General features: G+C 41.1%; 1 protein-coding gene across 1 annotated transcript in view; it reads right to left on the bottom strand.

Annotated features, from left to right (window-relative positions):
• Positions 1–2302: 2302 nt before the first annotated feature.
• Positions 2303–10898, bottom strand: part of dnah3 (dynein axonemal heavy chain 3) — a 115173-nt gene continuing 106577 nt past the window's right edge. The window contains exon 61 of the mRNA XM_058398519.1: positions 2303–4845. The gene's annotated coding sequence lies outside the window, so the exon portion shown is untranslated. The remainder of the gene's footprint in view (positions 4846–10898) is intronic.

Below are 10898 nucleotides of genomic sequence, written 5' to 3'. Positions count from 1 at the left end.
TAGAAATGATAAATAAGTTAAACAGCCTAAAGTTGCAGTTTTAATATAATGGTACAGCTAATTGCTCAGAAATAAGATCACATCATTAGAGACAGAAAGAGTTATAAAGGGGTGAGGGGTGGTGTTATAAAGGTGTGATGAAGGGGGGGGGTGTTAAAGTTGGGGGTGGTGGTGTTATAAAGATGTTATGAAGGTGGGGGTGTGTTTTAAAGGTGAGGGGTGTGTTGTAAAGGTGAGGAGAGTATTAAAGTTGGGGGTGTTATAAGGGTGTTATAAAGGTGGGGTTTGTTGTAAAGGTTTTATAAATGTGAGGGGTGTGTTATAAGGGTGAGGGGTGTTTTAAAGTGGGGGGGGTTAAGGGTGAAGGGTGTATTATAAAGGTGTTATAAATGTGAGGGGTGTGTTATAAGGGTGAGGGGTGTTTTAAAGTGGGGGGGGGGGTAAGGGTGAAGGGTGGATTATAAAGGTGTTATAAATGGGAGGGGGGGGTTATAAGGGTGAGGGGTGTGTTAAAGTGGGGGGGGTTAAGGGTGAAGGGTGTATTATAAAGGTGTTATAAATGTGAGGGGTGTGTTATAAGGGTGAGGGGTGTTTTAAAGTGGGGGGGGTTAAGGGTGAAGGGTGTATTATAAAGGTGTTATAAATGTGAGGGATGTGTTATAAACTGGGGGGGGGGGTTATGGGTGTGTTATAAAGGTGAAGAGTGTGTTATAAAGGTGGGGGGTGTATTAAAGGTGAGGGGTGTGTTATAAAGGTGAGGGGGGTGTATTAAAGGTGAGGGGTGTGGTATAAAGGTGGGTGGTGTGTTATAAAGGTGAGGGGTGTGTTATAAAGGTGGGGGGTGTATTAAAGGTGAGGGGTGTGTTATAAAGGTGAGGGGGGTGTATTAAAGGTGAGGGGTGTGTATTAAAGGTGGGGGGTGTATTAAAGGTGGGGGTGTATTAAAGGTGAGGGGTGTGTTATAAAGCTGAGGGGGTGTATTAAAGGTGAGGGGTGTGTTATAAAGGTGGGGGGATGTATTAAAGGTGAGGGGTGTGTATTAAAGGTGAGGGGTGTGTATTAAAGGTGAGGGGTGTGTTATAAAGGTGGGGGGGTGTATTAAAGGTGAGGGGTGTGGTATAAAGGTGAGGGGTGTGGTATAAAGGTGAGGGGGTGTATTAAAGGTGAGGGGTGTGTATTAAAGGTGAGGGGTGTGTATTACAGGTGTGGGGTGTGTTATAAGGGGGGGGGGGTGTATTAAAGGAGAGGGGTGTGGTATTGAGGTGAGGGGTGTGGTATAAAGGTGGGGGGGTGTATTAAAGGTGAGGGGTGTGTTATAAAGGTGTGGGGGGGTATGAAAGGAGAGGGGTGAGAACTAAAGGTGAGGGGTGTGTATTAAAGGTGAGGGGTGTGTTATAAAGGTGGGGGGGTGTATTAAAGGTGAGGGGTGTGTATTAAAGGTGAGGGGTGTGTTATAAAGGTGGGGGGTGTATTAAAGGTGAGGGGTGTGGTATAAAGGTGAGGGGTGTGGTATAAAGGTGGGGGGGTGTATTAAAGGTGAGGGGTGTGTTATAAAGGTGGGGGGGTGTATTAAAGGTGAGGGGTGTGTATTAAAGGTGAGGGGTGTGTTATAAAGGTGGGGGGGTGTATTAAAGGTGAGGGGTGTGGTATAAAGGTGAGGGGTGTGGTATAAAGGTGGGGGGGTGTATTAAAGGTGAGGGGTGTGTATTAAAGGTGAGGGGTGTGTTATAAAGGTGGGGGGGTGTATTAAAGGTGAGGGGTGTGGTATAAAGGTGAGGGGTGTGGTATAAAGGTGGGGGGGTGTATTAAAGGTGAGGGGTGTGTATTAAAGGTGGGGGGGGTGTATTAAAGGTGAGGGGTGTGTATTAAAGGTGAGGGGTGTGTATTAAAGGTGGGGGGGTGTATTAAGGTGAGGGGTGTGTTATAAAGGTGGGGGGGGTGTATTAACGGTGAGGGATGGGTTATAAAGGTGAGGGGTGTGTTATAAAGGTGAGGGGTGTGTTATAAAGGTGAGGGGTGTGTGTATTACAGGTGAGGGGGGTGTTATAAAGGTGGGGGTGTTATAAAGGTGGGGGGTGTTATAAAGGTGGGGGGGTTATAAAGGTGGGGGGGTGTTATAAAGCTTTATAAAGATGTAGGAAACGCAGTGGTAAAAACTGAGGATAAATTACTTTGTTGTTCAGATTTGTACAGAATGTTCATCTTCTGCTTGATATTGAATAAAATGTGATTATTAACAGTTAAGAGGTTAATAATAATGAATGATTTGGCCCCTCCCACACCTGTGACCTGTGTAGAGACACTGCAGAGTGAACAGTGGAGGATGTTCTGTACCTCACTCAGCTCCTGCAGCTTTCCTCTCAGCAGATACAAACTGAAACATCAGAACATCTCTGACATTAGAGAAGGTCATTCAGATTAATTGAGAGACACTGATGGTCTGAGGACAGGTCAGTGCACTGCGTGGACAATGCTCATTTCCCTTTAAATGGAAGAAGATCAAAGTTCATTTACTTCATTTTTTTTATTTTAAAGATTTGACAGGATTTTATTACAGCTATAGGATAATCAGATAACGGGTAATTCCTTACAGCTCCAGGGCCCCAGGCTGAGTTCAGGTCACTGTGTGTGTGTGTGTGTGTGTGTGTATGGACTTTCACCTTCTCTCATTGTGTCCCTGTGGATCGGTGTGGTCAGTGTGAGGGACAGGGTGAGCACTGATGATTTTACTGGCTGTAATTCTTTATGAAACTGGTTCTTATTTGGAATTCCGACATGACTTTCGTGAGTTGGGTTTGCAGAAACACAAAGCAGGGATTGAGGCAGGAATGCAGCTGAACCGGTCTGTGTCACGGCTCCAGGGCTCTCACACTCCACTGGGTTTTATCTGCACGAGAGGCAGGACACCCATCAACAGCAGCTGAATAAACTGTTTAAAGGTGAACAGGTAAAACACTGAAGGAGTTGTTCAAATGGACAGAAACCTGTTATATTATTTCCTGTCCAGTGTCACCCAGATGAGTATGAGGTTCTCTTCTGAGCCTGGTTCCTCTGAAGGTTTCTTCCCCAGATCATCTCAGGGAGTTTCTCCTCACCACCATCACCTCTCATTAGGGATAATAGTTACTTTACTTTACACTTCTATCAGTTCTCTCTGTTTCTATACTTCTGTAAAGCTGCTTCTATGTCCAGTGTTAAAAGCTCAATACAAATAAACTGAATTAAACATTGTTCCAGAAATCAATAATAAAGTGTTAGATGCTGCAGGTACAATCAGGAGAATATCACATACACTGAACACCGCATCATGACACTTTATTAATCCCAGGGGGAATAGCTTTACTGTGTTACAGCTGCTCTAATAAAAATAGAAGAGAGAAAGAAAGAAATATTATATACTCTATACAAGGAGAAAACCGAAAAGAAAAAAAAGAGAAAAAAGAAAAAATGTCACAGATTTAACACCAGATCAAAGAAAAAGGGAGTGAAATAGATGTGAACTGAAGTGCTATAAACTGAAGTATTATAGACTGTGATGTGTGCGAGTCAAATAGCAGAATGCGGTGTGATGAGGAAGAATATTTCATATTTCATCTTTTGTTGCCATGGTTGTGTGGGAAAACATATTTTGAGGTCACTAATATCTATTAAAAAATCTCTTTGAATAATTATTTACATTTCCCAGCTCTCACCACCAAATGGTGATCAACTCAGACAGTGATCAGGAACAGTTCAGGGTCGACTCTGGGGATCTTTCTCCCATTCTATGCTCTGTTTAAGAGTATCACCTCTATGCTTCTGTATTGTCACACCCTCAAGGCCTGCCCACTCAAGGCCTTTAAACCTGAAAAAGTTCCTTTTCACTGGGACTCGGTGACTACAGCACCACCGCAGTGTGTTCTGATCTCCAAAAAAACATTCCTGCTGAACAATACTTCAGAGTCCCCTGGTCTGCTTTGGTCAATTCACAACAGTGACCAGCTGAGATGCTGAGGTTGGCAGGTGGGGGTGTGGCTTAGAGGGACACTACAGTGGGAAATACAGATAATTAATATGGCACTTTATAATAATAATAATAATAATAATAATAATAATAATAATAATAATAATAATATACAGGTGTTGTATCTCTCTCTCTGTCTCTGATAGCATGCTGAGAATAAAACATTTGTCTTTCAGATGACATTTAAAGCCCCTGGAATTCAGCCTAACATGTCATTTCCTGTGTTTTTGTACAGAACATGCCATGCCACTACACAAACATGTTCTCCTGTCGTGATCCTGCTGTACTCTTAAGTTGAGTAAGCTGTCTTTATTACAGAATTTCCCCAATTACAGCAGTATGATGAAAGCAGCTAGAGTATTTCCCAAGTGTGTACATGTGTTTCTCAGAACACCATCATTCCCAGAACAGTCTCTCAGACACACACACAGCATTAACACAACTGATCACATCCTGGTTTTGTTTAGAGGTTTGTCTTTATACTTATGTCATGTGTGTTTTGAACTACATACAGGTTATAAATGGTGTTATTGATTTAATGCACTCACTTTCACTATTTCAATTCTTATCACTATTTCAATTCTTATCACATTAGAGATAATGTATTTCAGAGATGAAGTTAGTATTTAATTAAAGCATGCCAGTTGAAACAGGGTGCTAAAGTTATTATTTAAGGTGTGAATCTTTCACACTCATACAGACACAAAACCACTATTCATTTCAAACCCCAGTGTGTGTATCAGAGCCTGGACACGCTGCTGCACCTCACTGTGGGTTTGGAGATGTCTGGAGGAGATAAAAGTGTAGCTGGGGATTGAGACGTCTGGGTCATCCCTCTGGGCCTGTTACACCATGACACACAACAGGAAAAAAGAAGAAATAGCTATTTGTTTAAGTGAAAAACAAAAGGCCCGTGTGATATGTGACTTCAGTGAGTAATGGTGTCATTAAAAGTGCACACCTGTTGTGAGAACTGATGAAGAGATCTAGTGCAGTGTGATAAAAGAGCAAGAGCTAGGACTGAGACTGGGACAGGAACACGACTCTGTGAGAGGAAAAAATGTCCAGATGTGTGGTAGTCATGATGATAGAGTGTAAAGGTGTAAAATTTCACCTGTGTTTCACCTGGTACTCTGTGGTTTGTCCACTCGAGCAGGTATAGAAGGATGAAAATTGCAGTCTCAGATAAACTGGACTTTTGTAGCCCCACCACTCTCCACTCACTCCTGTTCACTAAACACACTCTTTAAATGATCTGGAGATTTAACACATCATACCTTATGGCAGTGTATCATTGCACAGCTCCAGTACAGTATCAGTGTGTGTGTGTGTGTGTGTGTGTGTGTATGTGAGTGTGTGTGTTGCTAACTTTAGGTGAGATGAGGTCATGGTCTGTGCTGAAATCTGCTTCACTGTCACACCTGGTTGGTCATCATGTTGTAGTTAACTGACAAGTGTTTATTTATATAATAGTGCTGGAAGATGAAATCATCACTTTCAACATACTGACTGTGTCCACCTGTGTCCACTCAACAAACCTAAAAAAGATTTCTGTTTACTTTTTTATATATTTAAATTTTCATTGAGGATTATTTTAAAAAGCTTAAAGAAACTTGTGAATGTTGAGCTGCATGTGGCCAGATATGTCAACAAGGTCATTTTTTAAATAAAATAACGTAATGTGTTAAAGCTTCCTGGTATCGCTGCTACACTATATTGCCAAAAGCTTTGGGACAGCCCTATAAATCATTGATTTCTGGTGTAGTTTTCTGAAGTTCTTCCACACCAAACTCACTCATCCATGTCTTTATGGACCTTGCTTTGGTCACTGGTGTGCAGTCATGTTGGAACAGGAAGGGGTCATCCCCAAACTGTTCCCACAAAGAGCATGAAATTGTCCAAAATGTCTTGGTATGAAGCTGAAGCATTAAGAGTTCCTTTCACTGGAACTAAGGGGCCGAGCCCAACCCCTGAAAAACAACACCTGAACACCTGAGGGGTGTCCCAATACTTTTGGCAATATAGTGTATCTAGTTTATAGCATATCCATGAACATCTCTATACATTTAACTCTATTATAAATGTCATTGGTTGTTGATTTATTTTCTACATGATGTGTATAAAATATATTTTTAAACCAGAGTTTCTTCTTGATCCAGTCAATGTTCTGATCTTCTGATCGGTTCTGATCAGTTTTGTTGATACTATGGCAAGATGGCGGACGCTACAGCAGCACGAGGTTGGGCTGTGTCTGTGTTTAAACGCCGCCAATTGAAACCTGAGATTTATAATACTGTTGACGGCTGTTAAAATTAAGACTCTAAGCCAGGAGGAAATCGTTTGATTCTGAGTGGATTGAGTCCTCAAAGAAGCTGCTGTTTGATCTCTGCTCCACTACGCGGCGAAATGTCTCCCATAAAGGTCCACAGAAAGACGTGAATAATATAAAATGCTGCCTTAAAGTGTTGAATGAACATGGTGAAAATACACCGAGATTTGTCTCTCATTTTTTGGATGAGCTGCCGCCAGTGACTTTTAATAATATGGATGTCTCAAGTTTGCTTGGGAGAATGGAGCAGCTGGCTGCTGAGCTTTGTTCCATGAAGCATGCAATGCAGCTACAAGCCAATGTAGGTGAAGATCTGCGAGCTATCGTAGTGGATATTAATCACAGAGTCAGTGTATTGGAGTGTTCTGCGGATCTGGCCTGTGGCGTTGGTCCAGAGGTCTCGGCTGTGACGGATAGAGCTACACATCTGAATGGCTCGGCGCCGTGGGCTGTACCTGTGGAGGCTTTGGATGTGGACACTGGTGAGGGAGTTGCGGCGGCGGCGACTCGTGACTTGAATGATCGGAGTGTGGAAAGTTTTGCGACGGTAGATGAAGCATGTGGATTAAAATCGACCTCAAACTCTCCGAAGTGGAGTCGTGTGGTGAAGATTGATTCTGTACATAGCAGATACAGCTCATTTAAAGTATCTGCTGAATGTAATGAGGTCAATGCGGGTGGGCCAGAGTGATGGGGATATGACCCACCGTTTTGTTGTTTACAGACTATTAGAGTACTGTGATATTTTATGTTTGCAAGAGACATTCTTAGCGATGCAAGATCTGGAAAAATTTAATTCTTTTAATATTAATTTTCATGGTGCTGGTGAATCAACAAGAGATATTAGTATGGGTTTAATTAAAGGTAGGATACCTGGGGGTGTGGCTATTCTGTGGAATAAAAAGTTGGACTCGCTTGTGAAGGTGGTTAGACTAGGTGTTAGCTGGTGTATTGCAATACAGCTTACTTATAAGGACAAGGAATTTGTTATCCTAAATGTATATACACCTTATGAAAGTCATTATAATGAGGATGAGTATTTAAATAGATTAGCATTTATTAATTCTTTTATTGAAAGTAACACTACTTCTAATGTATATGTCATTGGGGATATGAATGCGGACATTTCAGACAGAAATTCATTATTTTCTAAGCATATGGTTCAATTCTGTCAAGATGCTAATCTCATATTGTCTAGTAAAGTGCTCTTGCCTGAAGATAGTTATACTGATGTTAGTGATACAGCAACAACTGATCATATACCTGTTTCTATGTTGATAAAGGTGGAGTATTTTATAGCGAGATCGAACAATGAAAATAATGTGAATACTGCAAAAATGGATTGGTCAGGACTTACAAAGGGGGATCTTTTAGCTTATTATGCTGAAACAGAGTAATATTTATCTACCTAAGGATGCAATATTGTGTAGTGATATAAATTGTAAAGATGTTAATCATGGGAGGGATTTATGCTCTATGTATAATAAAATTGTAAATGTTTTGTATGATTGTAGTAAGTTGTACTTAAGACATAAGAATAAGGTAAATAATATTAGACCTGGATGGAGCAAGTACACTATATTGCCAAAAGTATTCGCTCACCTGCCTTGACTCGCATATGAACTTAAGTGACATCCCATTCCTAATCCATAGGGTTCAATATGATGTCGGTCCACCCTTTGCAGCTATAACAGCTTCAACTCTTCAGGGAAGGCTGTCCACAAGGTTTAGGAGTGTGTTTATGGGAATTTTTGACCATTCTTCCAGAAGCACATTTGTGAGGTCACACACTGATGTTGGACGAGAAGGCCTGGCTCTCAGTCTCCGCTCTAATTCATCCCAAAGGTGTTCTATCGGGTTGAGGTCAGGACTCTGTGCAGGCCAGTCAAGTTCCTCCACACCAGACTCTGTCATCCATGTCTTTATGGACCTTGCTTTGGTCACTGGTGCACAGTCATGTTGGAAGAGGAAGGGGCCAGCTCCAAACTGTTCCCACAAAGTTGGGAGCATGGAATTGTCCAAAATGTCTTGGTATGCTGAAGCATTCAGAGTTCCTTTCACTGGAACTAAGGGGCCAAGCCCAGCTCCTGAAAAACAACCCCACACCATAATCCCCCCTCCACCAAACTTTACACTTGGCACAATGCAGTCAGACAAGTACCGTTCTCCTGGCAACCGCCAAACCCAGACTCGTCCATCAGATTGCCAGATGGAGAAGCGCGATTCGTCACTCCAGAGAACGCATCTCCACTGCTCTAGAGTCCAGTGGCGGCGTGCTTTACACCACTGCATCCGACGCTTTGCATTGCATTGGTGATGTATGGCTTGGATGCAGCTGCTCAGCCATGGAAACCCATTCCATGAAGCTCTCTGCGCACTTCTTGAGCTCATCTGAAGGCCACATGAAGTTTGGAGGTCTGTAGCGATTGACTCTGCAGAAAGTTGGCGACCTCTTCGCACTATGCGCCTCAGCATCCGCTGACCCCGCTCCATCAGTTTACGTGGCCTACCACTTCGTGGCTGAGTTGCTGTCATTCCCAAACACTTCCACGTTCTTATAATACAGCTGACAGTTGACTGTGGAATATTTAGGAGCGAGGAAATTTCACTACTGGATTTGTTGCACAGGTGGCATCCTATTCACTGAGCTCCTGAGAGCGACCCATTCTTTCACAAATGTTTGTAAAAACAGTCTGCATGCCTAGGTGCTTGATTTTATACACCTGTGGCCATGGAAGTGATTGGAACACCTGATTCTGATTATTTGGATGGGTGAGCGAATACTTTTGGCAATATAGTGTATGTTGCAGAGTACCATGCTGAAGCACAGGAAGCCTGTAAATTATGGGTTTTGGCAGGCAGACCCAGACAAGGGCCTGAGTTTGAGTATAAGAAACTTACTAATGCTAGGTATAAGCATGCTATTTGTTCTATTTGTAAAAATGAACAAACCTTGAGAGCTGATTCTATGGCTATGAAGTTATAAATAATAATAATACGATTTTTGGAAGGAAGTGAGAATGTTAAATAATTGCGGGATATCTCTTCCATGTACTTTACAAGGAGTTTCTGGAGTAGAAAATATTGCAGTTATGGAGATTCCATTACTGTACTCTTTTTAATTGTGTGCAAAATGAGTTATACACTGTTGATAATGTTAAGGATAATGATTCAAATTGTCCTCAGCTGAACATCTTAAATATGGTAGTAAGAGGATAGCCACCCTTTTAGCTGTGTGTTTTAGTGGTTTTATGTTTCATGGTGTGTTACCAGATTCAATGTTGTCTGTCTTGTTAGTACCAGTTATTAAGGATAAAGCTGGTTTGGTGGGTAGTATTGATAACTATAGGCCCATAATTTTAGAGAAAATCTTGCTGGATAGGATAAATGTGTTTATTAACTCTACAGATAACCAGTTTGGTTTTAAGGCCAAATATGGTACTAACTTGTGCATATATGCTTTAAAGGAAATAGTAAATAAGTAGAGATAAAAACTCATCAGTTCTCATGTGTTTTATTGATGCATCATGTAAAGTTATTTATTAAAATGAGACAGAGGAGGGTCCCAGACTATATCGTGAGAATTTTAGCTTATTGGTATGGTCACCAGATGATGTGAGTAAAATGGGGTAATAAAGTTTCTGCACCGTTTGGGGTTAGCAATGGTGTACGACAAGGAGGAATATTGTCCCCTGTTCTTTTTAATCTTTATATGGATGATTTATCTAATTGCCTGAATGCTTGTAGAACTGGATGTATGATTGGGAACCGCTTGGTGAACCACATTATGTATGCAGATGATCTTGTGGTCCTTAGCCCTTGTAGTGCTGGTCTTCAACAGCTTTTAACCATATGTTCTTTATGGTCTTGAAAATGATATTCTATATAATAATAGTGTTGTGATGATTTGTAGAACCAAGGAAGACAAGAGTCTAAACTTTCCAGTGTTTAGATTGTCTGAGAAGGACCTTGCTGTGTGTGCAAAGGTGAAATATCTTGGTCATTTTATAACTGAGCGTATGACAGATGATGAGGACATTGAACAACAACGTTGCATGCTGTATATGCAGGCTAATATTCTTTTACGCAAATTTAATTCATGTTCAGACAAAGTGAAGACGTCACTCTTCAAAGCATATTATACATCACTCTGTACTGCACATTTGTGGACAAATTACTGAATGTCTAGCTTACAGAGACTACAAGTAGCTTATAATGATGCATTGAGAATGTTATTAAGGAAACCTAGATAGCGTAGTGCAAGTGAAATGTTTGTGAGTGTGGGAGTTAACACATTTAAAGCCATGTTACGTAATCTAATGTATAAATTTATCTGCTGGCTCAATGCTTCTGAGAATGAGATTGTCACGGGCCTATCAAATATAAAGTTTAGTACCACTCGTTATCAGTCAAAGTTGTGGATTCACTGGCACCATTTTATTTTTTTAATGTATTGATTTAAATGTTTTTTTGTTTGTTTGTTTTTTTGTTTTGTTCCCTTGTGTGTGTTTTGTGTTTTCTTTTCTACTTTTTTTTTTAAATATTGGACCTTGAGTCTGTAATAAA

This window comes from Hemibagrus wyckioides, linkage group LG01, assembly GCF_019097595.1.
Source record: "Hemibagrus wyckioides isolate EC202008001 linkage group LG01, SWU_Hwy_1.0, whole genome shotgun sequence".
Taxonomy (NCBI): Eukaryota; Metazoa; Chordata; class Actinopteri; order Siluriformes; family Bagridae; genus Hemibagrus; species Hemibagrus wyckioides.
This window is presented reverse-complemented; position numbering and strand designations above follow the sequence as displayed.